The sequence below is a fragment of the Cydia pomonella genome, chromosome 5 (genome assembly GCF_033807575.1).
Source record: "Cydia pomonella isolate Wapato2018A chromosome 5, ilCydPomo1, whole genome shotgun sequence".
In the NCBI taxonomy this organism is placed as follows: Eukaryota; Metazoa; Arthropoda; class Insecta; order Lepidoptera; family Tortricidae; genus Cydia; species Cydia pomonella.
In genome coordinates, this window is record NC_084707.1 from 16,610,999 (window position 1) to 16,638,618 (window position 27,620).

Here is a 27,620-nt window from a genome sequence, read left to right on the forward strand (position 1 = left end):
ATTAGTAATGCAGTCAGAGAGTTCTCACGCTCCCCTTTGTTACGCAAGCATCGGTGCACGACCACAATGCGTTATTGCGACCAACTCCTTAGAATGCACATGGCATTTTTAAACGTGCTAATTACTCACTTTAAACGCCAAAATGCAATACTACTTTAGATAATCAAATCTATTTCAACGCAATTTACGCGCTACAAACGGAAAAAAATATTGAATTGAATACCTACATAGTATAGTACCTAACTATAAACGCGAACTGTAATTGATACATTTTTTTACTATTACAAGACGCTCGTAATCATTTAATAATAGGCGTAAGAAGCTACAATTTCATTTAAATGTAGAGGCTTTCTCAAGATAAAGTGCTCGTTGTGATCAAGAACAAAGAAATAATTGATGTCTGATTTGTCTGAATGAAGGAAGTATATTAAAATTTATACGTTTCAACTGACTAAATTTACTAAATAGATAGTTCGTAGTGTAATGCAATCCGGTTCTTTACTTATATACCTACCTACATGTTCCACTGATACTTTTGCTACGCATGCTGATCGTGAAGGTCACGCTTTGCAATTGTTCCTTCAAGGTAACCGAATAAGTCCGAGCGGTGTTACGTTATGTTTACTGTAAATACTGTAATGGCCGGCCACGCGATATAATAATAATACCTGCCTATGACCCTACTAAGTGCTATTCGGCCAGTTAGACATGAGAAATGTAAAAAGGTGTCTCAGGTTCGGCAGGTCGGGGGTTAATCATTGTTGGCGGCGTGACGGCTACTCGCCGGGTTCGACGGCAATTTGTCAATCACGCCGTGAATGGCGCCCGTGAGCGTTCAATGAACGCTTTACTCCAAGCCAATGTAATAACAAAAACCATTAATATCGGACACAACGGGGCCAGGGTATCGGTAACCTTTACACCCATTACCATGCTAATGACAGGGCAGAAACATGCAATTAAATCATGTTATTGATGTCAAACAAGAAATCCTAAAAATATAGTGTTTATGTGAAACAGCTGTTTCTACCATGAAGCGTCGTCCGACTAGACGAGATATTACGAACGTATTTATGAATAAGTAAATCTTTATCATTTTCATTTAATAAGATTTTTATAGAGCTTTTGGTCCGCATACAGTGTCATAAAAGCAAATCCCTTCTGCTTTATCTGTACACATCGATCGATTTTATGTTTCGTCGTAAAATAAGAATCGTTTACCTGTTGTAATATTTTCTCGTAAATATTTATTTGCAATGTTTTTCGGATTCCCTCTATCGTAACCACTATGAACATGTTTTATTATTCGACAGTTACATATTACTCTGATCTAGGTGAAATAAAACAATGTATTTACTAACGAGTTTAAGAGGCAGTTATCGATTTTAGTCGCAAAAATGTCAAATTGATAGATTTAGTCGATGAAATTGTATACCTTTTGTTAACTATTAGAAATAACAAGTACTTACTGGATTCTATTAGTACGTCTTGTTTTCTTACATTTTAATAAATACATTTTTTGAAAACAGACTCAATTAGTAATGATTTTTTCTGACGGACGTTTAGGTAAACGCGCGTAAACACTGATTTTAATGCTCTTATCTGTAAATTTCGTAAAGTTTGGACTCTTAAAAATGGTAATTGTGTATTATATTTTTGTTATTATAAATTTGAAGTAGTGTATTTAAATGAACGTTAGACGAAATCAATTTTCTTCAGAAATTACTTCAAAACAAGTGACAATTTCTCTGAAAATCGACTGAATTTCATCGTAATTTTGATACTTAAACAATCTACAACATTTGCTGAAATTGTTCTTATACATTATTTTGTATAATTTACTACCATAGATTTTTGATGAATTTTTAAAGACTGTCCCTTCTCGTCACATATTACCAGGGACGCACGCTTGAAAAAGCAAGATGAGAAGACGTGCAAATAGAAACAAATACATGTTATTTAGATATTACGTAACAAAAGGTGTCCAATTTCATCGACTAAATCTATCAATTTTATATTTTTGCTCTAAAATCGTTACCGGGCTCTTCAAATTTTGTAGCACATTTTTGAATATATATTATACATCCAAGTCAGTCAGATACTGTTTAAATAAGCCCATAAATTGTAAATATTCTGGCATCATAATAGGTTCACTGTACAGTACTATGGAAGTTACCTAATTAACTCCAATTGTTCTCTCTCGCAAAATTTCATAATAATATAATATATAATTATTATCATTTTATATCTTTGTTTGGCCTAAAATTGCTATCTACTCGTATAGGCACAAATAGACGTAGGTAGACTGACAACGAACGCACACGGGCAATATAATTTCTCTAAATTAGCTTCATTACCCGACGATGCCGGTGCCAGTAAATCACATGTCACTCGCCACATTCACAATGCGCGGTTGATTGGGTTACTAGGTTCTTCACAACGCTTAATAACCGTTTTATTTCATGAAAACCAGTAAGAGTGTGATATCTGACTATTCTTACTTCTGACGGATCACGAGGCCAAGTTTTACAACAGACGAGCTCACATTCGTGACATGTTTTGCAAGTTAGGTAGCTGCATGATATCATTGGGCAGAATCGACCTTGCCGCACCTTCTATGACTTGTTGACTAAAATCGAAGTTTACACATTTTATGATACGTAATTAGTAAATACTGTCGCTTTGGTCATAGAGGAGGAAACATCTTGAAGTAGAACGCGTGATGTCATGGAGCATTTACGTTTCACACAGAGTTGCTTCTTAGATTATGATTATCGTGTTAAATAAATACGTCTCTATCTCTATGCATTTATTGACATATATGAAAGAGTAAATAAACTCTCCATTTTATTTTGCCTAGACTTCTATAGCAGACAGGCACCTCAATTTCCCTAAACGGCATGACTGTTACTTTCTAATTTATTTTTCTAATGTAAGTAAGCCCATTTTCTTGTCTTCCTCTCCCGCAGATGCCTTCAACATTTTTCTAGTCATAAAATCATAGAGGTGTTGTATTGATAACTAGTGGCTCTGCGAGCTGTAGATCTCGCCAGCAGAATTTAAAACTGTTAAAATGTATGGCTCCGCTATTTTGAAAATTTCCAAAAACGAAATCTACAAACAAAAAAAAATTAAACCATCGAACCCGATATGAACATCCGGACATACGAAAGCATTTTTTTCCCCAAGCTGAAACGGAGAGCTACGCTAACGCTCGATCAATAAAATGTATGAGGTTCCAACCATAAACATTGTTCTCAAAGTTATTGAAATAAATTGTAATAGGATGAAAAAGAAAACAACGTTAAACTGAGACAGATCTTAATGCCAAATATCACGAAGACAACAAGAATAATCAGACCGATGGAGATATCGCATGTCGCTGATCGATTTTAATTAAAATCGCCTAAACAATGTTGGTATTATTCGCCGTTCGGGCAAAGCCACCACAAGACCGATCGCGGTTGCTATTTTTATTTCACAACCTGATCATTGCCTTCATTGTATCAGGAGTTTTATGATTTGAGTTATAAGGTTGATTTTGCAAGCGTGTTATTATATTAGATACGAGTTATATGAAGTAACCTGCGGATTATTCAGCCACGCGCCCTACGCCGCGGTCTCACGTATCTTATTTGCTACGCTTCTTATCGACATTCCTAGCCCTTTATTTTCATGAACCATGCAATTAACTTTTTGTATTCATGCCGCCGACTTCAATGCTACATTACGAAATAAATATTAATATACTGCATGCTGTCAGTAGGTATAATAATATATGCAGCTGGAATGTACGAGTAAGAATTCTAATCTAATACGCGATATTATTTTTTAATACAGTTGCTCAAAAAGCGCTACTTTACGTAGCTGTTTAGCGTGCGGAAAGTTGGATTTCGCGAACTAGTGCTTTTACTTTTCCAATTGTTCCAATTCATCACTACTTATTGATGAGTGTTAATGTTAGTTTCCTTTAAAAGTCGTAATCTCGTGCACTCTTTGTGATGGGGAAAAAATGTTAAACTCGCGTCAGGGCGTCAGGTGTCACGTGACCGTCACATTGAAAATTCGTAAGACGGACACGTGACAACATGGTGACGTGCAAATTGTATGTCATCGAAGCCTGGTTACTTTTGAAAAATCGTATCTTATTCAAGTGTGACTTTTTATTTTCTTCATAATCAAAGCGCTGTCATAACGGTTAAAGAGGTTTAATATTTGTTAATTGTGTTGTATTCTATCTTTGTGTTGTTGGGTATCCATGATTGTAGATACTCAAATTTTTCCTTACCAAAAAGTTAAATAACAGAAAAGAAGCGTGATTGTTTTACTTAGTATGATGGTGAACGATTCATTATCATTTACTGATTGTGTAGGCTGTATTCCTGCTCACGTCTCATGAATTACTTTGTATATGTTATATATTACTTAACACTAAAATTCGCATTTCGATATATCTTCCACACCCAAATTTATTTACGTAGGTATAATAGAGAATTATCTCTTTTTATAAAACTGTTACTCAATTTCTCCAAAATATCAAAAATGCATAACGTTAATATTAAAGTTTTCTCTTCTGCGGGCACTCCCGGGGTGCAACCCGTTGTTTTTTTTTACGGTCCCTAAACTACTGTAAATTAAAGGTCGGGAAACCGTGGTACTTAGACCAATGAAGTCATGTGATTGGCGCACATGGAAAACTTTGATAGACTTTCCGTAGTCAACTAGGAACCCTTATAGTTTCGCCATGTCCGTCTGTCTGTCTGTCTGTCTGTCTGTCCGAGGCTTTGCTCCGTGGTCGTTAGTCCTAGAAAGCTGAAATTTGGCATGGATATATAAATCAATAAAGCCGACAAAATCGTACAATAAAATCTAAAAATTTAAATTTTTTTAGGGTGCCTCCCCTACACGTAAATTGGGGGTGATTTTTTTTTGCTTTAACCCTACAGTGTGAGGTATCGTTGGAAAGGTCTTTCAAAACTAATAGGGGTCTTCAACAAACATTTTTTGATAAAGTGGATATATTCGGAGATAATCGCTCCGAAAGAAAAAAAAATGTGTCCCCCCCCTCTAACTTTTGAACCATAGGTCCAAAAAATATGAAAAAAATCGTAGAAGTAGAACTTAAGAAATACATTAAATGAAATCTATAGCGGACATTATCAGTTTAGCTGTTTTTGAGTTATCGCAAAAAGTTTCCCCTTCATAGTAAAAAGACTTACTTACTTTAATTTGCCTATTTGTTTAACTCGGGTGAAAGGTACCGTTTCATCCCTTGGTTAACAATTTACTATACTTTAAGCTCCAGTTTAGCTTATTGTGACGGAAGAGTAACTACGGAACCCTACACTGAGCGTGGCCCGACATGCTCTTGGCCGGTTTATTTAGTTTTTAGTCATGAGATTTACTATAAACTCCAACAACATTTGCGTGCATGTAGATCTAAAGGGGATGTTATAATCGCATTATTAATTCAACGAACAAATCATGATAGGCCAAAAAGTATCACTTACATGCATGCAAGGGGAAAGTATTTTCTGCATTATTTAATCACATCATTTCATAATAAATGACGACCCGTTGAAGTGCATTGCCATCACAGGCTATAATTTTCAGGTTGCGTGAGCGCTGGCAAGTTCAGTTGTTGGGTGCACCAGTGTAACGTGACCTTGAACATGTTGAAATGTGTAACGACTATTCGTTTATCGCTGCAGCTCCAAAAGCCTGTATCGTAATTCGTAACCGAGTGTTTCTTGCCGTGGCCGGCAGCACTGCCGTACCGCATAGTTTCCCATGATAAATTCCCATTTCCTGAGGAAATGTTAGAAAATAACAATTTAAATTTAATGTAAATTACAATTATATAATATAAACCAATACTTACAATTTTTTTGCTCAATCCGTCCTAAAAAAACTTTGAAAGTACGTAGGTGAAGTACCTATTTTGGGATGCGTACATCTAAAGGCACTTTTTCGTTTAAAAATAAAAAGACGTATTTTTAGAGTAAGTTGTGATATTTTTATTGCATTATAAAGAAGACATGTTCCGACTATGGAATAAAATATCCGGCAAAAGGCCCCCACGGCTCTGATGACAGGCCATTATTTCTTTTCTCTCTTTTCATGAAATTTTCGATGACATTTGGACAAAGATGTGGAATGACGATCCATCGCGGTATCTCACTGATAACGCGATGGATCTCGCCTTGAGCTCAGGAATTGTTTCTGGTTCATTCACATAAATCCGATATTTTGAAATACCCCAAAGAAATAAATCGCACGGAGTTAAATCGCATGCTCTTGGTGGCCAGTTGACATCTGAATTTCGTGAGATTATTCGGTCTAGTAAATGTTGCTGCAATATTTCGATTGTTTCATGGGCATTTTCACAATGATAACACGTCTTTCTTTGTGTAACGCTTCATTTTTATTAATCGGAACATTCATAGATGGTGACGGTTGTCAAATTTCAGAGTTGACACATAAACGAAAAAATAATACACAAAATTTTAATCGTGCTCTCTTGTCGAGACATCCTATAAATGGTTTATGGAAATGGAGAAATTTTATTAAGTATTTATGACAGTTGCCATAATTAACGGATTTCTGAAATAAAATCAAATTCATTCGTGGATCAATGCATACAATTCAAAAGGAGGGAATAAAGTCAATAATGGCTGTTTTAAGATGGCAGTGCCTTAGGTGTAGCAGGATGAAATAGGTAATCGTACATTAGATTTATCTGAGCCTTCAACTCGCGCAATCTTATTGAGCAATGGCAATGACATCCCAGCTATTAAGTGTATTGCAGGCCGGTCACGATAATCCAGCACGACACGTGGAACGCACTCCCGTTAGTTCAACGGCCTAAATAACAATCGTTATTACATACGTGAAACTTTTACTAGCTAATTGATTCTTATAACCGATCAACGCGTGAATGCGAGTAAAAAGTACGTTCGTAATCGATAATGTTACGGAGCTGATACTTATTGTTACTTGAACGACACTAATGGCGTAAAGCAATTTCCTGCAAATATTTCTCACGGTCGATATAGCATGTAACTTACCTACATACTACATATTACGTGTAACGAGCATTTATGGGCACTGTGGTTGGTTCCTTGACTCATGAATAAGGTATCAGATTTATGTACGGAAATAAATTAGTAAGATTATTTTCGAGGTTACTCTAAATCCACTTTTATGTTATTTAATTTATTTTTTAATAAAATTACTACAAAAAGCTGTGTCTGGAGCTGCCACTACCACGAGATTCGATTCTGTAAGTATGTTTCATCTCCCTCCCCAATCAATGGGTTTCCATAAACTTGGGCTATATATATTATTCCAAATATGTCCTCAAAATAACATTAATAACTAAGCCATAAAATGCATCAGACAGATGAGGCAGGCAAAGTTGTAAGCAAGTAAGTGATCATTCCAATAATGTCGTCAATCGAGATGTTACCAAAATTTCATCCTGATTAATAAATGGGTACTTGATTAAAATGTTGTTATGATAATAGTAACACCTACACAGCGTGAGTCAAGCACATCTGGCGATTATGCAAGCGGCTTAAACTGCCACCGACCGCCACCGGGATCGAACAAGACCCGCTTGCTTATCATCGATGCTATCGGATTATATCGATTAGAATTTAGAAGCAAAACCCGGGAAATTCGAACTGAATACTAAAGCTATCACAAACACAACGACGAACAATATGTATATTTTTAGGCATCGAACTATGTTTATAAATAGATTTAGCAGTTTAAGCGTGACAGGATAAGCAATCCGTTGCTCGCCTATTATAACATGAATATGCACGTACTCAACGACCCCTTTAACAAATTTATAATATTTGCTCAATAAATATGACGCGATGATAAAATGTGAAACACTAAAGTTCCAAATAACATCAGTATTATAGAACTCACTACGGTCTTACTCTTACTACACCGTGATGGGTAAGATTGTTCCCTCATATTGATTTACTACCATTACATAACCTATCAAATACACGTCCTAATTGTATCGAATGTTATGATCCGTAAACGAGATCGGCCTCGTAGCAGAACGAGTAAGCGAGCGTGTTGCGATTGTCGACAAGCGTGAAATGTGGGGCGGCGCAGCTGAGGCGCTCGCCAGATCGATACCTAATACGCACCGCACTGTCGCTGTTCCAATTCAGCCATTTATTCATGGCAACAAAGCAACAGTGACTTTCCAAACAGCTTCTTGACAAAACTAAACCGACGGTTATATTTATAACCGATAATATATTATATTTATATACGGTTGTTGAACATAAATGCCGTCAGTTAACTAGTACCTAATATTTACAAAGACCGACCTGACCGAGTAATAAGGGACAGGGTGCCGAGTGTGATAGATGATGCGAAATTCAAACAAATAAATAAAGTAAAATTCTTGCAAAGCCCGATTGTAACTTGCTCAGTTTTCTTAAATTAATCGGAGAGTGTTTCGGGACTCACGTTAATTTTACGGTATATTATCACAAAATTGAAGACAATATTTCGGCCAAAGTTTAAGAAAGGTAAAACATGTGGCGAGATTAAATACTTAAATGAATCTCTAGATCTTAAGGTCTTAACGAGTTAGTCACAAATGTCACAATACATAGGCAGAGACCACGGATTTCCACTTGATACGATCCTGACATACCTCTTTTGTTCCTTCACTTTCATAAACATAACATATTCCTCATACGCGCTCGCCGGTTTAGGATGCTCTTGACCTGGCCTTTCTTCAGGATTTCCCCGATTTGATTAGTCACAAGGGGCTGGCTTAATTCCACTTGATTTTAAACAAATAGGGGTTATATAGGTACTGCTTATTTAGAAACTTGTTATATCATCGATCCTTCATCAGGAACATCAGTAACAAGTACTAGGTACCTAATAATGACTGTAAGTAGAATCCAATTAGGTAGCTTACATTTAAGTTTTAACAAACGACATCTTTTCGATCGTTCGCTCCATAATCTTTGGCCTATGCTCTAGTAGATGGCGTCACTTTTTGATATTTAACAAATTATTTGAAATCAAATCAAATGGCGTCCTAAAAGTTTAAATCATGTGTCGAAAGATGGCAGTCAATTTACTCTAGCTACCAAGTTTACTTTGACAATCCACCTCTATTTCAAATTCTCTTTGGTATTACACATTATCTTGACGGTTATAAAAATTGTTACAACTTAAATGTAAGCTGATCGGATTCTACGTAATGCAAGTATGAACTCAAATACTCGCTGCATAAGGCCATGTCACTATTAGCAATAAGTTTACTTTTTCAGTTCAAAGTTCTAACCGGAGTGAAAGGCCTTTTGTTTTCAGATAATGTTTATGATAATACAATTACAAAATCGACAAGAAATCTCATAAGGATTGAAGTTTAATTTGAAGTGTATGAGTTAAAAAAAAAACCTAGAATTTGTGATATACAATACAGTTCCACTTCACAAACATAATGCTGCGTTTCGACCAAAGCTAGGCGAGGTAGCAGAGCGGTGCGAGGATGCATATAGATGTGTCACTCATGAAGACGCGCGTGCCATGACTCGTATTGTCATGTTAATAAAGGTCAGATTTGACAAATCTGCGCGTCATCGTGTATGGCACGAACTATAGCGAGGATGTGGAACGAGGTGAATGTTTCCACCAGAGCTGTGCGAGGTACCGAACGGCGCGAAGATGTGCAGCGAGGCTGTGTAGCGAGTTTTTTTCAAATAAGCGACCGGGGTGCTGTGATGCGGGAGCGGAGTTGTTTAAGTTGACGTCGTTGTTTTCCGACCGCAGCTGCACTACTGCGCCAGTATTGCAGCGTGAAATTAATGCCGACTGCATTGCTGCCGCAAGTGTCAAAAATCTGAACAGTAACATCGTATTGACACTTGCCGCAGTAATACAATAGGCAGTAATATCGCACTGCAATACGGCTGCAGTTGACTGCATTCTGCAGACAATTTCAAAATGGCAGGTTTTTTGAGAAATTTAATTATATGAAATTTGACGTTTCCTGCAGTAATGTCGCGCTGTAATACTGCTGCCGTCAACTGCAGAAGTATTGTAGCGCGACTAAACTGCCAACTGCATTACTGCCGCAAATGTCAAAAATCCGGGCAGTGACATCGTTTTGACATTTGCGCCAGTAATGCAGTCGGCATTTTTGTTACGCTGCAATATTGCCGCAGTAATATAACTCTAGTATAGTAGTAAAATTTCAACTTACATACAAACTTGTAATATTCCGTAAGTATGTTTACGTTGGTAATACTGAAAGTTTCTGGAATGAGCCACTTAGAAGTCACGTAATGAAAATGTTTATTTGTTGAAAATATTACTTATTATTGCGACCTGTAGAGGAGAACAAATGCCCGAGTTAAAACGGAGACCTTCGTTAACGCTTTGGTCAATAAAAAGAAGTTTCGTACCTATCTACTACGGATTTTTAGAATCCAGGAACTTTCAGTATGACTTGAGTATTATGTCATCTTATCCACATAAAGATGATGACAAAATCAATCGCTATCTGTCATCATTGTCGGTTGACGCAAATATTGTTTTAAATAGACGACGATCAACTGTTAAAAATTACATGTTCAATTATCGAATTGCAGGATGAACGCGCTCCAGCTTTTAACATTATATCCCAACTATAGCAAGGCGTATGAGTGATCAATTGATCATAGATGACACTTATAATGGTTACTCGGGTGTGATGCGCTCGCGATACGCACGCCCCGAATTAGATGCACCTTTCACTTTCTAAACGCCTTCAGTCTTCACACCATATTCGGAAAATGTCGCTCTCAACAGTTTGATTATCGCACGTTCTGATTGTGAGAATCATTCAGGAAGGTGTCACTGTAAACAATTCTAAATTGCACAATTTTCACCAGTAAACCGAAGGTTCATTGGATGCAATTTGGAAGGTGTATACGTAAAGAACAATAAAACAGATTTCAAACTGGTTTGTTTTTATAAGGTCTAGGAGAAATCTCGCTGCAATAGGCCGTAGTCACGCAATTGCTCGTCTTGCACTGGATTATACTTCGTATCCAAATCCAAGACAACAAATATAATTTACTAGCAGCAGTACACGTTATCGTGCAGTCCAAGTCACACATTTTAGAGATTATAGTATTTAAAAAACAAGTTCGCGCTGTCCCTCTCACTCGCTACGCTGCGTTCCTGCTTCGACATCGCTCCTCCAGTACTCATTACATGTTTTTGTGTTAGTCCGAGTCACACGTATTTTCGCCAAAATAGTGTTCCTCTAAATATGTGTACCTAATTGTGTTTCGATTAATGTTTATTGTGCGCTGAATAAGAAGTATAGAATCAAAACATTATTTGAACTGCCGACCGCCGTACCCTCGAACGAAAAATTGATGTTTATTTAGCTCGGCAAGTCTAGTCTCGTTTGCCATACTTACAGGGCAGTTAAACTTTCAATTTGAAATTGTAGGTATATTCGTTTAGCGTAATAAACTTATTACCTAAGAAATCAATTAAGTAATTTTTACGTTCATACGAAATCACTTACTACAACTACCTTCTTTTTTGAATAAATAAATTACGGAAAAAATAAGTATGGGGCTACAAATAGATTACAATTTGAACTTTAAATAATTGTAATACGTACTATTATAGTATTATTTACTAATATAATATTATTTAGATTTCATTTTATGATTGCATAAATTGCAAAGTTCACTCACAATCAATACACAATCTATAAGACATTGGAAGACTATTTAGTCTGACTGACAGTTTAAAGTGTTTAATGCCATTAATCGACGTATACAAACGGGACGTGCTATGCGTGCTCCGATACCGTGCGCCCCATGCCCCATATGAGGGCCATAGTGAATCTATCGTATGGATCATGACGGATTAGGTAGTAGGCTTTAATCGGACATCGCGGTATCGTCGAGTCTTGGGTCCAATCGATGTGGTCGCCTCCTAAATTTGATCATCAGTTAGTTACCCGCTTTGTTATTATTAGACAGCTTTGATTAACATAATATAATATAATTTTAAAATGAAATATATTATGGAAAGATATACTTGATTTGTGTAATATTGTGGACTCCGTCTAATAATAATTCTCCTTTCCGTGAGTACTTAGAAGCTTAGGTTTACTGTGCAACAAGATATTCATCAAACAGAAAATCGGTATTAACTGTGTTGATTAAAGTTTTAATGTAATTTTATAATGCACATTAATTAATAGTTCAAAATTAAAACACATATTAAATAAATATTTTCTTATAAATGAGATGTCGACATGGTACTATATTTGCCCCACTTTAATAGTGAAGAGGCTATCATTACTCCACAATCATTGTGTCGAGGGCTCCGCTTTCACAGCGTCGAGGTTATATTTGCCCCACTTTAATAGTGAAGAGGCTATCATTACTCCACAACCATTGTGTCGAGGGCTCCGCTTTCACAGCGTCGAAGCTATATTTGCCCCACTTTAATAGTGATGAGGCTATCATTACTCCACAATCATTGTGTCGAGGGCTCCGCTTTAACAGCGTTGAAGCTATATTTGCCCCACTTTAATAGTGATGAGGCTATCATTACTCCACAATCATTGTGTCGAGGGCTCCGCTTTAACAGCGTCGAAGCTATATTTGCCCCACTTTAATAGTGATGAGGCTATCATTACTCCACAATCATTGTGTCGAGGGCTCCGCTTTAACAGCGTCGAAGCTATATTTGCCCCACTTTAATAGTGATGAGGCTATCATTACTCCACAATCATTGTGTCGAGGGCTCCGCTTTAACAGCGTCGAAGCTATATTTGCCCCACTTTAATAGTGATGAGGCTATCATTACTCCACAACCATTGTGTCGAGGGCTCCGCTTTAACAGCGTCGAAGCTATATTTGCCCCACTTTAATAGTGAAGAGGCTATCATTTCTCCACAATCATTGTGTCGAGGGCTCCGCTTTAACAGCGTTGAAGCTAAATTTGCCCCACTTTAATAGTGATGAGGCTATCATTACTCCACAACCATTGTGTCGAGGGCTCCGCTTTAACAGCGTCGAAGCTATATTTGCCCCACTTTAATAGTGATGAGGCTATCATTACTCCACAATCACTGTGTCGAGGGCTCCGCTTTAACAGCGTTGAAGCTATATTTGCCCCACTTTAATAGTGATGAGGCTATCATTACTCCACAACCATTGTGTCGAGTGCTCCGCTTTCACAGCGTCGAAGCTATATTTGCCCCACTTTAATAGTGAAGAGGCTATCATTACTCCACAGTCATTGTGTCGAGGGCTCCGCTTTCACAGCGTTGAAGCCATATTTGCCCCACTTTAATAGTGAAGAGGCTATCATTACTCCACAATATTGTGTCGAGGGCTCCGCTTTCACAGCGTCGAGGCTATATGTACCCCACTTTAATAGTGAGGAGGCTATCATTACTCCACAATCATTGTGTCGAGGGCTCTGCTGTCGTAGTGTTGAGGCTAAGTTTGCCCCACGTCATAGTGAGGATGCTATCATTACTCCACAATAATTGTGTCAAGGGGTCCGCTGTCGCAGCTGTCGCAGTGACGAAGATATATGCCGCACTTTAAGTTATATGTAACAATTCCACAATAATCGTATCGAGGCCTCCATTTTCGCAGCGTCGAGGCTATATGTGCTTCATTTTAAGTGTCGAGGTTATAATGCTTCGGTCATTTGGTTCTTCGGTTGCTTTGCTCCTTTTGGTCGCTTCGCTCTTCGGTCGCTTCGCACTTCGGTCGCTACGCTCTTCGGTCACTTCGCTCTTCGGTCTACAGTCGGTCATTATACATATCTCAAAATGATATCGTCAAAGATATATAACGTTGCTCCACTATAACAGTGTTGATGCCAATGTAATGATTGAAGACTTTAATAGTATTGGAAGTAGCTTTACGCATGTAAATATAAGGGACTAAAGAGCAAAAATATTTAAGGTTGAGCTAAAGTTTACAGGACTTGTAAAAATAATGAAATATAAAGGAGGTTCTTGTTACGCTGAGGTAATTTAATAGGTGTTAATGCGGCCTAAAATACCTTAAACAAAATGTACGCAATGTCATTGCCCTTACAGACAAAGAAATGCTGTATGTAAACAACATATAGGAAAAAATATATCTGTAAACCCTTTAACCCAAATTTATGATTCGTACTCATATCACGCTGTTATATACTCCTAATAACTTCAAACGTCAGCTTTGATATGCTGTCAAGAATATACCAACGAGCCTAATGTAATAAATCCGGTACAATTTACTTACGGATTCTCAGCTCCAAACTTCAGGGGAACATCGCCGCATCAAACAAGAGGTGAACCGCCGTTGATGCACTATCCCGCGACGCGAAATAAGTGCTGTAAATTGTGCAACCATGCAACTAGAGTTATGCTGCCACGTGTTGCAGTCGCTTGCGCTAAGTAGCTAGATTAATAATCGCAATAAAGGGTTGAAATCCTTTAACAATAACATTATTATTGTCTGAAATGTAAATGCTCGGGTTGTCATATTGTCTTGCTGTAAAAGAAAGCTTAAATAGTTTTCATTTTTCGTCGCAATGCACACTGTACAGTTTTATTGTAGGTAACGTTAAAAAATGTTACTCCTTAAAATGAAGTACAAGTTACAAGTCATGCCAGATATTTTGTTCACAAATATATCATAACTCAACACATAATCTACCTAAGTTCCTTGCCACTTGTTAGCGTAGTAGCCATCATCGTTCAGATACGCATAAGCAGATGAGATTAGCTATTTAGTTATAAATAATATCATATTACTATTTCTTGATCTGTGGTAATAACTAAAATTAGTCCATCTATATTTTCAAAGTGATAAGTTTCAAATGCTTAATACCTACAGGATACTCTACTAGTAATTGTCCAGACTTAGTTTTAAAGTACTTACATATAGCCTTGATATTTATGGTAGCTTTACAATGAAGAAAATTCTCCTTTATCTACCTCACTCAAAGGCTATTTACCGAGGAAAGTATTGATTGCTGTATTCAAAATTAACTTTAAAGTGTCGTAACATAAAATTAGATTATATTTTAGGGTCAGTAACGCGCATGTAATATACCTCTGCAGTAGCGGGCATTCATAGGCTACGGTGATTGTTTACCATCAGGCAGGCCGTATGCTTGTTTGTCTCCGTTGTAATTACATCCAGAGAATGGTTGGTAAATTCTAAATTATACAAAATGGTTTGTTTATATGGTTACAGACAGAAAATGCCCATCTAAAACTTATTTAGAGCCAACTAAAGCTTGAAAACACATTTACACTTAATGGCGTCCTGGCTTGTAAATGACATAAAAATAGTTGTACCTTGTGAATATTAAGATATATACAACTTTATCAATATACTACAGTGAAATCAAATAAAGTTTTATACTTTTTTAATATTAACGAAATGAAATACCAAGAGCAATTTCACTCCTTAATTTTATTATGCTATACATACATTTTACATTTATACTATGTGGATACATAAATAATTATTTAAATTGGATATAAATTAATAACTTCTAGGTGGTACGTTGTTCTCTTTAGTCAAAATCAATAATATCAGTATGTTCGTAACATACTGATTTGATATCGATATTTTATTTTATTTTCGCATTCAGGATTTGAATTTAAATACAAAGCTCTGAACATCTGCTAGTAAATTATATTTGTTGTCTTGGATTTGGATACGAAGTATAATTAATAATCAAACGAACTTACCTGTGAAGTTTGATTACAATTATGCGAGTATCCAAATCCAAGACAACAAAGACCCGCCCCCCATCCCCAAAAATGAAAATAAAATAGTCTCTGTTAATAACACAAAAATAACTCTGAAATAATGAGTACTGGAGGAGCGATGTCGAAGCAGGAACGCAGCGTAGCGAGTGAGAGGGACAGCGCGAACTTGTTTTTTAAATACTATAATCTCTAAAATGTGTGACTTGGACTGCACGATAACGTGTACTGCTGCTAGTAAATTATATTTGTTGTCTTGGATTTGGATACTCGCATAATTGTAATCAAACTTCACAGGTAAGTTCGTTTGATTATTAATTATTCTGGGGTATCATTCCAAGTTTATGTTTGTTTCTTGTGACATAACTATATTGCAAAACCTGCTCATAAAAAACAAATATGGACAGACATTCTTCGGTGGCATCAGCAGATTGCTTATTAAAAATAAAAAGCGGCCAAGTGCGAGTCGGACTCGCCCATGAAGGGTTCCGTATATTTATGGCGTATTAAAAAAAAAACTACTTACTAGATCTCGTTCAAACCAATTTTCGGTGGAAGTTTGCATGGTAATGTATATCATATATTTTTTTTTTTGATTTTTCATTCTGTTATTTTAGAAGTTACAGGGGGGGGGACACAATTTTTTTTCACTTTGGAAGCGTCTCTCGCGCAAACTATTCAGCTTAGAAAAAAATAATATTAGAAACCTAAATATCATTTTGGAAGACCTATCCATAGAGATACCCCACACGTACGGGTTCGACGAAAAAAAATTTTTTTAAAATTTTATGACGTATTAAAAAAAAACTACTTACTAGATCTCGTTCAAACCAATTTTCGGTGGAAGTTTGCATGGCAATGGATATCATATATTTTTTTTAGATTTTTCATTCTGTTATTTTAGAAATTACGGGGGGGGGGGGACACATTTTACCACTTTGGAAGTGTCTCTCGCGCAAACTATTCAGTTTAAAAAAAATGATATTAGAAACCTCAATATCATTTTTAAAGACCTATCCATAGATACCCCACACGTATGGGTTTGATGAAAAAAGATATTTTGAGTTTCAGTTCTAAGTATGGGGAACCCCCAAAATTTATTGTTTTTTTCTATTTTTGTGTAAAAATCCTAATGCGGTTCATAGAATACATCTACTTACCAAGTTTGAACAGTATAGCTCTTATAGTTTCGGAAAAAAGTGGCGGTGACATAATCGGACAGACAGACGGACATGACGAATCTATAAGGTTTCCGTTTTTTGCCATTGGGCTACGGAACCCTAAAAAGCGATTATTATGATCGTACTAACTCGACCGCTACATATGGGTATACCTACTTATAACGATAAATAATGTAATAATTTACAGCAAGAACTAGGTCCCCATAGTCCGATAAACGCTTTATTAACATAATAGATATATACAGAGGCATTACTATTAATAACTAGCTTAAATCTAAAATAGAGCCTTGAGGCGTTGTATTTCCTCGTTGTGTCGCAATGCTGATACGTATTATACAAAAGTGGATTTAAGTGATGAGTATACAACATTCGATCGTGATTACGACGTCTAAGCGTAAGCAAACATAAATAACAGTTATTTTCTCCACTAATTCTACGTTAACGTTGCCCGTTACTGCGTCACGGTACATTGATTGAATCTAGTTATCCATGGATCAGATGCATTTCTGCGAAAAAACATAAAGGTTGGGGACCGCATTATAAGAGCAATTCGCATACAGTTTAATCCCGAAGTTATAATGTATATTATTATATGCCCATTCAAATAATTAGGTGTAATTACCCGAAATGTATGAAATATACATTTTATTTCGTGATGGAGAATAACATACTGTGCGTTAGCGTTACGTACATACGATAGTCAGAACACGAAACAGAAAAGAACTGAAAATTACCTATAAATCAAGCATCGTATTTGCAAAATTGCAGTCGATCTGTTTGGATAGCATAACTACGAAATAAATACACTTGTATCAAATGAAACGTTAATAGTCAATCAGGTCACCTAGCAATTATAGGCAGATTATTAATTATACAAACATGACATGAATGCACCAAATACAGGATCAGAGCTCGGGAAGGTTAGGTTAATTTGGTGAACATTGAAATGGATATTATGATTTGAACAAGAGCATAGATTAGCCAGTGTTTGTATGAATAGGGCACTAGGTTCGAGATTGTTCTGATTTGTGGTGCAATAAAGCACAACACAGCAATGGATTTTGAAAATAATGGACGCCACCATACATGAGGCGGAGATAAATGGGAATGATTTATATGAAGCACCTATTTCCATCTATGCCCGAGGGGACAAATGGGAACACACCAAAGAAATATTAAGGTCCCGAAATTCTGGATCAAATTTCAGAAATGCTCTGAATGTCCTGAAGGTCACCTCGCCGTGTGACGTAGTCAGCACACAGCTGAAAAGATTTTTTAACTTCTTGTTATTCAAGTTACTCATTTAGAGTTATGCTACTTATGCTTGTCTAATGTATGCATGCTTATGTTTATGAATCATTATTTAGCGTGCACGACCTTGAGCCGCGCGCTCCAGTGCGCTTCGCGGTTCCGGTATGTCTCGGTCCAAATAATCCTATTACTGAAGATGTGCTAATTTGAATTACTTTATTTATAACATTTAAAGAGTGCAACTGTATAATCATATATTACTTCATCTATTATTATAGCGATCTACGGTTCTATAGGAACAATACGTATTTAATAACATTGAGCGAGCCATAAGTCTTGGTTGGGTAGTTTGTTCTATGTCTACAAGTAGAGTATGTAGAAATATTTTTGTATTTATTAATTATCGAACTATAAGTAAATAAAACTGAAACCACTAAAATATAATGAGGTGGACGACATATTCAATAGAATCCAGTCCAGTGGTTGGGAGTGATTCGAATATTTAACGATGTTACTACTTCTCCTTTTTGGCGCCTGTTTTAATATACACCGTGTTTTTATTGAATTCCGTTAACTCCGGGGTATGGGTAAGTACGTTTAAGGAAACTAAATGGCATAGTTAATTTTTTAAAAATATATTTATTTTTATTTTATTTTTATAAAAAGTAATTAAATGTTGCATATAGCGTTGTTGTAACACGGGCATTACACTTAATTCAACCAAACAATTGAAAACTATGACATATCAATGTCTTTTCGAACATCAATCGTCCGAGATAGTATTTACGTTTAGTAGCAAATGTACACACTCGTATGTAAATAGGTCCTAAGGCAAGTGTATACGCTTGTGAGGGCCTTATAAGATAAAAATAAATGATTGATTATCTCCGAAATTGAGTTAATTAGAATTCCGGTGTCTTTGAGAAAGTTGCTTAATTTTAGCTCAAGAATGCACCCTTGAAACTAACGGAAATAAAAAAACACGGTGTATAGATTATATAAGTATAACTGGTATAAGTACTCGATCTAACATTAAACGTCAAAAGTGTACTGGACGGTCGAATTAGACAGGGTCGTTACGTCTGCGCAATTAAAGGCTGCGTTACCCCCAGATTTAATACTTATAAATAATGACGGCATTAAGTCCGCCATTTGTACCTATAATTTTATGTGCAATAAAGTTTAAATAAATAAATCCCTTGCTATCCATAGCCATCCTGGCACATATCTGGTAGAAACGCAGCCTTATTAATGTTTGTGCGACCGACTAATGTATTTTATTATTAAAGCCATTATTTCAACGTCGATCCCAGAGCTCGATATAACCTGGCTAATCCTGAAGCCAATTAAATATAATTGACCTTCTGAACTTAAACTGACGCAAGAGCCTAGAGCTGCCATAATTAGCGGCATTTAAAGGATTAGCGCACAGTTAATTGCCATTGCGCACTAAATTTATTAATGAGAAGTTTTAATTGAACGCAGTACTTACAGCGAAAAGTATGCTGCTGCAAAAAATACCGTTCAATTACCTAAATGTTTCGTTTTCACCCAATTATAGTGAATTTATAATCTAAGGGAGTAACCTATATAAATTATTCCATTTTTAGTGTTCTGTAGCAAACTTAAATTACTTCGATGACTAATTTTGTCAAGAGCTTTCTTTAATAAATCAGATCAGATGTCATTTCAGAGAATTAATCGCTACTTAATAGATACTGCAACTACCTACACATCAGGAATCCATTAGAGGAGAGGTTTAAAGGTTGGGCTAAGAATATCGAGCGACTTTTTAGGCGTGTCTAGCATATGTATTTTTTATTGCAAGTTTTATTTGGTAATATTATATTGGCTAAGTCATTAGCTATCACTCTGACGCGTCTATGTATCTTGATGGGGCTTTCTTACGCATCTTTATTTCTTTACTCACAAAAAAAAACTTAATTCGTTGTGTCATTATTACAGCGAACAGCCATAGACCCTACTGGCAATTAAGTCCTTTATGCCAATATCCACCATTTTGAACATTTTACAAAAAACGAAACGACAGATTTTTTTATCTAACTACCGCACCTGCTCACTAAATTTCACAAGAATCGGTTGAGAAATTCGACCTGCAGATGAGAACATCCGGACATACGATACGAAGCATTATACTCAAGCTGAAACGAAGACCTTCGCTAACGCTCGGCCAACTACTTACATTATTAAGGTTTATATTATATTTACTCAGAAAAGGCTCCCTCCAGGATATTCATTTTAGTAAATAGATGTTTCCTCAATCTTAAAAACTGGGAAGTACAAAATACCTGGCAAGGTTAAAGGTTTCTTTACGAAGATAGCGGAAGAAAGACCCTTTGAGCCATAAATAATGAGATTTGGCAAGCGGCGGCCACAGTTTTATCTCGTAACTTATGGACCTTATAGTGCTGAATTTGTATGTTCAGTTCCGTAGTACTATTATTTATTCTGTGGTCACACTTAAAAAAGAAACAAAAACTAACTAAGTATGGTTTGCGTTCACATTACTTCGTGTGAATCCAACCAGACAATTCTACTCCAAAACAATAGAGTTTAATCCAAAATATTACCAATATTACCATACTAGTTAAGTTTGACGTTGTCTTTTTTATGTATTCGTAATAAGCAGAAAACAAGCAGACGAGCCGCCTGATGGGAAGCAGTCTTCGCCGCCCATGGACATAAGCCACACCAGAGAACCCTAAATACTCGTACCTACTTCATGAAGAACCCCATGTCATAGCGCAAGTGGTTTCCTCAGAAAGTAACTCATTGCGGAGCTCACAGAGCGAGATCTCTAAGAATTTTAAGATTAATACTTATTTTACCCTCCGTAAAATCGGGCTACATAATGTTCTACGTGTGAGGATTATAAGCGTAGTTATGGGGAATACCCGTAAGTATATGTATGTAGGGACGCAGGTACTTACAGGGACCGAGCCCGGACGTAGGAATTGCTAGTTGTGCCACTTACCTATGTCATAACTATTAACGAAACAACTAGTTAAACAGTCATAATCTACTTTAATTAACTGTGTACATAACACTTCTACCACTAATACTTATTCATTATTTTCAATGGGTTGTAATTTTCATTTGTATGGTAAAGCTAACCAGCTTTTATTTAATAAAGGCCATACCGAAAAGGACGTAAATTTTGTCAATCCGCGAACTTTTCATGAAAATTAATAAGTAGTCGTAAGAGCTATAATATCACAACGAAAAGACACATTAGTTTCTTTATCTTAGAATAATATACCTAAAATAAAATAAAAAGTTAAATCAAGTTTGCTCACCTACTCTGAACTTTTGAAGTGTGTTTTTGTGTTTGGTAATTTAGTTATATCAATAACTTTGGTGAGAGAAAGTTCACTAATCGAGAAAATATCACCACAGTTGAGCAAAATCTGGTCGATTTGTGTTAATCTAATTTGGACCCCTCTATCCCATTAAACCGCACATAGTGGGGTGGTCACCCCAAAACTATTGATTTCATTTATTATCGTCCGACGACTCTTGTATAACAAATCACTTAATCCTTTTGTGGACGTTGTTGATTGTGAACATGATGTACAAGCCTAAGATATTTATCGTTTCATTTACTATTTTAATAAAGTTTGGTTAAAATAAAAGGGTAATTTCAACACCTTCACGTTAATTTTGTTAAATTTCGGCATTACGTTACTTATATGATGTTTCAAAACTTTCCATGAAATGATAGTTTCGTTGATTTTGGAGAAATTTGGTTGGTGCAGCCTCAAGCTATTACAACCCCAGCTTATATTGCGATAACGTCTCGAAATTTTAACATAAGGTACCTAAAGATAAAATTAAAGATAAAGATACGAGGTACCAATTCCCAAAGAGGTATTAATGTGAATTAATTTAGTAACAACAAACCAACAGACCTCGATCTGTCCTAGAATTAAAACTTGTACTTATATATATATATATATCGCATTTTATTGCAACTCTGTTGAAAAAGGTCCCTCGGTTAATCTAATTTCGTCATATAGAGCAGGAAGTATACCGCCATGCTGGCCCTTGGGGGCGGTAATGTGGGACGTTAGTAGTCTTTGCATTTGGCGCACATTAGCAAAAGGGCTCGGCAACACTTGCCGACGACACCGCCACAGGACGACCTGTGGAAGTCTGATCTTCCTTATGCATAGACGGGATAAAATGTTTTAAGAATAAATATGCACTTCCAAACAATCCATTTGGCTTTTTTTTCGTATTAGCAACGCGTTAGTTTATTCATTAGCCTATTTATTCTAATCCGCTTCTGGATAGGTATAGGCGTCTCTCATTTTATGCCATTGAACACGCATAGTCCCCTTCGCCAGTCAGTCATCCAGCGTTTACCACCTTGCGTTGATCGTCACACACACACCCGCTGTACGATTACAGTGTAGTAATACTGTATATATATTATTACAAGTAGGATATTCTAGATGATGCCATCACTCTAGGTAGTGCCACAGTAGGTACGTACAAGTCTGACTCAGCGCAAGTACTCAAATCTCATAACGTCAGCAGTCGGCAGCGATTGTTTACAAATAAGAACGCAGTACTTCTATTTAAAGCATTGCAGAGTTACAATGATTTGCAACCTCGATTCTAAATTCCATATTCTGATATTCCTACATAAGTAGGCTCATTATTTACATGCATTGGTAAAAACAGACGTAACAGATTGTCGTGCATACGTAATTCGTTTTAATTTCCCTAGGGCATAATGATGCTCTCGAGAGCTATTTCGGTTTCGCTCGTGGTATCTATCTTGAGATGAAAAGCACTTAACCCGGCGTATTTTTACTGCCCAAAATAAACTAAATATGTTTGTAAAAAAACAGGAACAATTATGGTAATAAAACTGGTAGTAGTATAACTACCTATGTTCAATTAAGACCGTTGCTCATTACCCATACATTCTTATTGGACTGGATAAAGCTAGGGACAACATCACATTATAATGGGAACCCCGTGTGGAACCGCAACGCCACTATAGCGGGCAACCGACCGTTAAAACGCGTCTTGCCAAAATACGAGCCGTCTGTTAGCTTTAATCTATTATAGAAGCCTTTAAAGGAATTATTAATCTTTATATTAATATTATAAAACCTTTAGGTTTTGGTTGGTCTTACCTAACCCGATGGTAAGATTTCACAAGTTCTAAGATGGATCATGCTTATCTAAAATATACCCATGTAAAGATATCAAGTGTGTATAACCCCGGAAATCTTGTAAGATCCCCGGTCCCGGTGATCCCGGTGATCTTGTTGTTGTCTTCAAGGCTGAGGTAATGCAACGTACAAAACGCTTAAGCTACTCGATTGGAATCTATAGCCCCCTCCAGACTATGCGCGCGACGTTGACGTACACTCTCCACACTCGCATAACTTCACGGCGATTTCGCAGTTTGGTTCGCGGCAAGATGGAAGAAATTGATTTTTGGTTGATCAAGTTCGCACTCCATATAACCAAGTAGCCGCCATAGAAGGTTCTGAGTGTTCTGACAGTGTACAGATTAACCGACTCGTGAGCGAATCGCGGCGCGAAGCGATCGCGAGTGTGGAGTCTTGCAAGTTCGCGCTTCGCGTCTCCTTTGACGCGGGCCAAATACCGACAAAAAACGGAGAATAAGGCGCGAAGGCGTGAACAATCTGCGAAATCGACGCGAGGGGCCTCCACACTCGCGTTCGCGGCTTCGCGCCTCGATTCGCGCACGAGTGTGGAGGGCCCTTATGAATTCCTATAAATTATAAATTGATATGTAAACCTATTGTTTTCAAACATTTCCGACTGCAAACCAAAGACCTCCTTCCCTTTTGTCTATTGTCACCATCGATTATTGTCGCGTCTCCAATTGAGTATTAGTGCTGCCAATAGGTGTAAGTTACGTACTACAGCAGCTTTCGACTCAATTAGCATGTGGCGGCCTCGAAACGTCCAGACATATTTTCGCCTCTTCCTCTCTAAGGAAACTTCTTTATTCTTCGATTATCATTAAGATCAACAAAGTGTCGAATTACCAACTTAGTTCTCCATCGGACCTAATAAATGATATAAAACTCACTAGTGGAGTTATATGGTTGGTAGAACCATGAATTTATAAAACGATATGTATCAGCAGCATACATAGGTCTTATAAAAAGCTGACGGACTACGCTCGTCCGTCGACCTCATCGCGACGCCATTGTAACTCGGCTGCTGCTCATGAAATATGGACTGACTGTCTGAAAGAAAAAGCCGCTTCCGTACGTTACAAGTCAGTACAAGCTTTATGCATTTCTTATCAACAAATCTTTGGACATGGATTTTCTATCTTGTATCAATATACATTTTAAGAACGTGTACCCACTATATATCCTCTTCTGGATATGAATATAAATCGAGAAAAAGTGATCTGATCTGAATCGAAAGCATACAGTTCTCACGTTCCTTTTAAACCGGTTTTGCTTTATAAAATCTGCCCATTGACGAGCGGTCTGCTCACACAAATTAGGTACACGCTACATGCATTTGAATTCAAAACCTGTAACATCCCTCTTGTATTTTTGTAAACTTGTTTCTATTATTCGAGCATTTTAATAAGATCTTGATCTTTCGTGTTTCAGCTTCTTCCTCTTAGTAATAACGGCGTGCAACAAAGAATTGTATCAGAAATGTTTGTAATATCCCCGTTGTATATGGCATATTTTCTGTAAACCTAATCACAGCTGTACTTAGCTCACTTTTATTTCCAGTTGCATTAGCATATCAAAGCTCTCCGAACTCATTTATTCAGCATAGTGTGAATCTCTGCGTTGTGACAAAGGCCCACGTCAACTCCTGCTAGTTGTAGTGTATCCTTTAATATTCAGCATTTTACATGATGCATATTTTCCCTAAAGGGTCAGTTTTATATTAAAATAGTCAATTAACTTTCAAAATAGACTAGAATCACCTTCGACTGCATGTACTTTACCATCGTTTCTTAGTTTACTAGTACGATTACTATGTTAAGGTTCTATAACTGTCACCGTAGACGGATGCTGCTGTTCTTAAGACGCATTTCGCAAGCTTCTTCCAATTGAAAGGCTCCCGTCATATTATTAGCCGACATGATAGGTACTTTCATATTCCCTGCCCACGCTGAGGGATCGTTCCCCCGCTCACCTGTGGGCAGCAGACAGCAATAGACTAGACATCATTTCTTTGCACGTTTGTCGCCAAAATCGGATTACAGTAAATACTTAATGGTTTTATTGACTTCAATGTTGTAACCGTTATAAATCAAATATTGGAATAGGTGGTTAGGTAGGTACCTAACAGTGATTATATTATTGAAAATCTACTATACGCACTAAGCTCTACGTAGGTACTTACATTAGCATTTTGCCTCCATCTACCTAGATATTAAACAATAGCTATAAATATTCATAGCGTTGTTCGAGACCTTTCAAAGATATTTTGCACCTACGTACCTATATTCAATTTTCTATAAAATAAGAAACTAATATTAATGTTCCGTCCATTTTACAGCAAGGTGTTTGAAGCAGCAAATTTATTGTTTCTTAAAAATGATACCAAGCTAAAAGAAAAAAGGAACTTACCCGTTATTTTACGCTGAACGACGTAAGTCCGCAGCGAGCATGCACGTCTCAAGGAATAGGTGGGCACCTAGCCTAGTCAGCCCAGTGCATATTCCCAAGGTAAACAAAGATTACATAAACTCAATCCCACGCACGCACGTCACCCCAATCGATTTTCAAACTTTCGAATACGCCCACTTATATTTTACAAGTAGGCACACGGAGGCTAAACTCGCTCGAACGGCTTCGCCGCACTGGTTCCAAAAAACCGATTAATCAGAGACTTCTGTGCCCTTGAATTCATACAGGTTATGTTATCGATAGGAAAAGCACAACACGCGCACTGTCAGTTCAAACAATCACAAATCGGGTTCGACGCCGGTCTCTGCAGAGTTCACTGAACAAGGCGGTGATTGTTTTTTATTTTTGTTTGAAAATATGTATCTGTTGATGTATCACGTAAGATGCGATGTATGGGGAAGGTTAGCGAACCCGTGGCTCGCGAGTGCCGGGCGGAGCGACGCTGGTCCCCCCGCGATCAGGCGCTGACTGAGCGGCGCGAGGGCGCCAAGTGGCGAGTGGCAAGGATGAGACCCCGCGCGCCTCGCCCGCTGCCGCCGGCCGACGGCAGTGCGCGCGCCTCATACACCTTAAACACTCAGCGCAAAATATGAAAGGCGTTAAAAAACACTCCCAAAAAAAAAAACGAGCTCCAACTTAAGTAGCTTTTGGTATTCACGACACTTCCAGGAAGTCGTAGAAGCTTTATTGAACAGCTGAAGTTTCAGTCATCAAAAGTTAAATTCTTGGGACACGCTTATATAAACCAGTAGGACCATTACAATTCAAGAACATTATTCAAAACTCTAAATTTGTTGTTAAATATAAGTATTCTCTTGCCGTCTCCATCATCGGACGTAGGTATGCTACGAGTAATGGTATGGTATGGTAGGAACTCATGAATTTTTTTCTCCGTAACCAAAAATCAATGTCAAAATCCGTCGCTAAAATTAAAATTGTTCTCCGTTCAAACAATATCGCCTATAAAAACACAAAGGGGAAATAATTTTATTTTAAGATTTCCAATACCCTTTTGAAGAGATGTTATTATTATCGGGAGATTTCAATTTTGAAACCGCCCAATCTGAGAGAAGCAGCCTCTGAAAGAAGTAATAGAGTCTTATCAGTAAAGCACACTCCTTGCATAATAATGGATGATAAATATTGTTAATAAAAATGGTTGATACACGGGGAGGGTTTTTGGTGTGCGGATGCGGTGCGATGTGCGCTATTCATCACAAGATAGAGCAAATAAGACAACCCGCACATACCACTTTTGTAACGACTACGCCACTGGCCGCACCGTTCAAATAGCGCCACTTTATACTGTCATAACTTGAGTTAATTCTTGATCTTCAATTTGTAAACTCAGACACAAATAAGATACGCTTCGAGATTTAGATAGTAAATAGAGTACCAACACGAGCATGTGAATGGTGAGATGGTGACCGTGATTCCAGATCCTGACCATATTGTCGGCTTCCCAGAGTTCCTGAGGTTTCGTGTGCTACTCCCGGTACGTGAGGGTCGTCTATCTAGTGGAGTGTTATCTATGTTGCGAAGTCATCCGCTGTCAGGGGCAGGTGATTGAGTCTTTATCGCTGCGTCGGCGAGGGGCTGTCAACGCCACTTACGCAGACGGAGGCTCATAACTTTCCTCCCAAAGAGCGAACATGCTCTAGGAAATATATAAAAAAAAGCAATTATTTTGAGCTTTACTTGTGGCGAATCTAGTTTAAA

General features: G+C 37.3%; 1 protein-coding gene across 1 annotated transcript in view; it reads right to left on the reverse strand.

The window, feature by feature from the left end:
- LOC133517853 (uncharacterized) overlaps window positions 1-26,492 on the reverse strand; it is a 194,246-nt gene extending 167,754 nt beyond the window's left edge. The window contains exon 1 of the mRNA XM_061851308.1: window positions 25,842-26,492. The gene's annotated coding sequence lies outside the window, so the exon portion shown is untranslated. The remainder of the gene's footprint in view (window positions 1-25,841) is intronic.
- Between the last annotated feature and the right edge of the window lie 1,128 nt (window positions 26,493-27,620).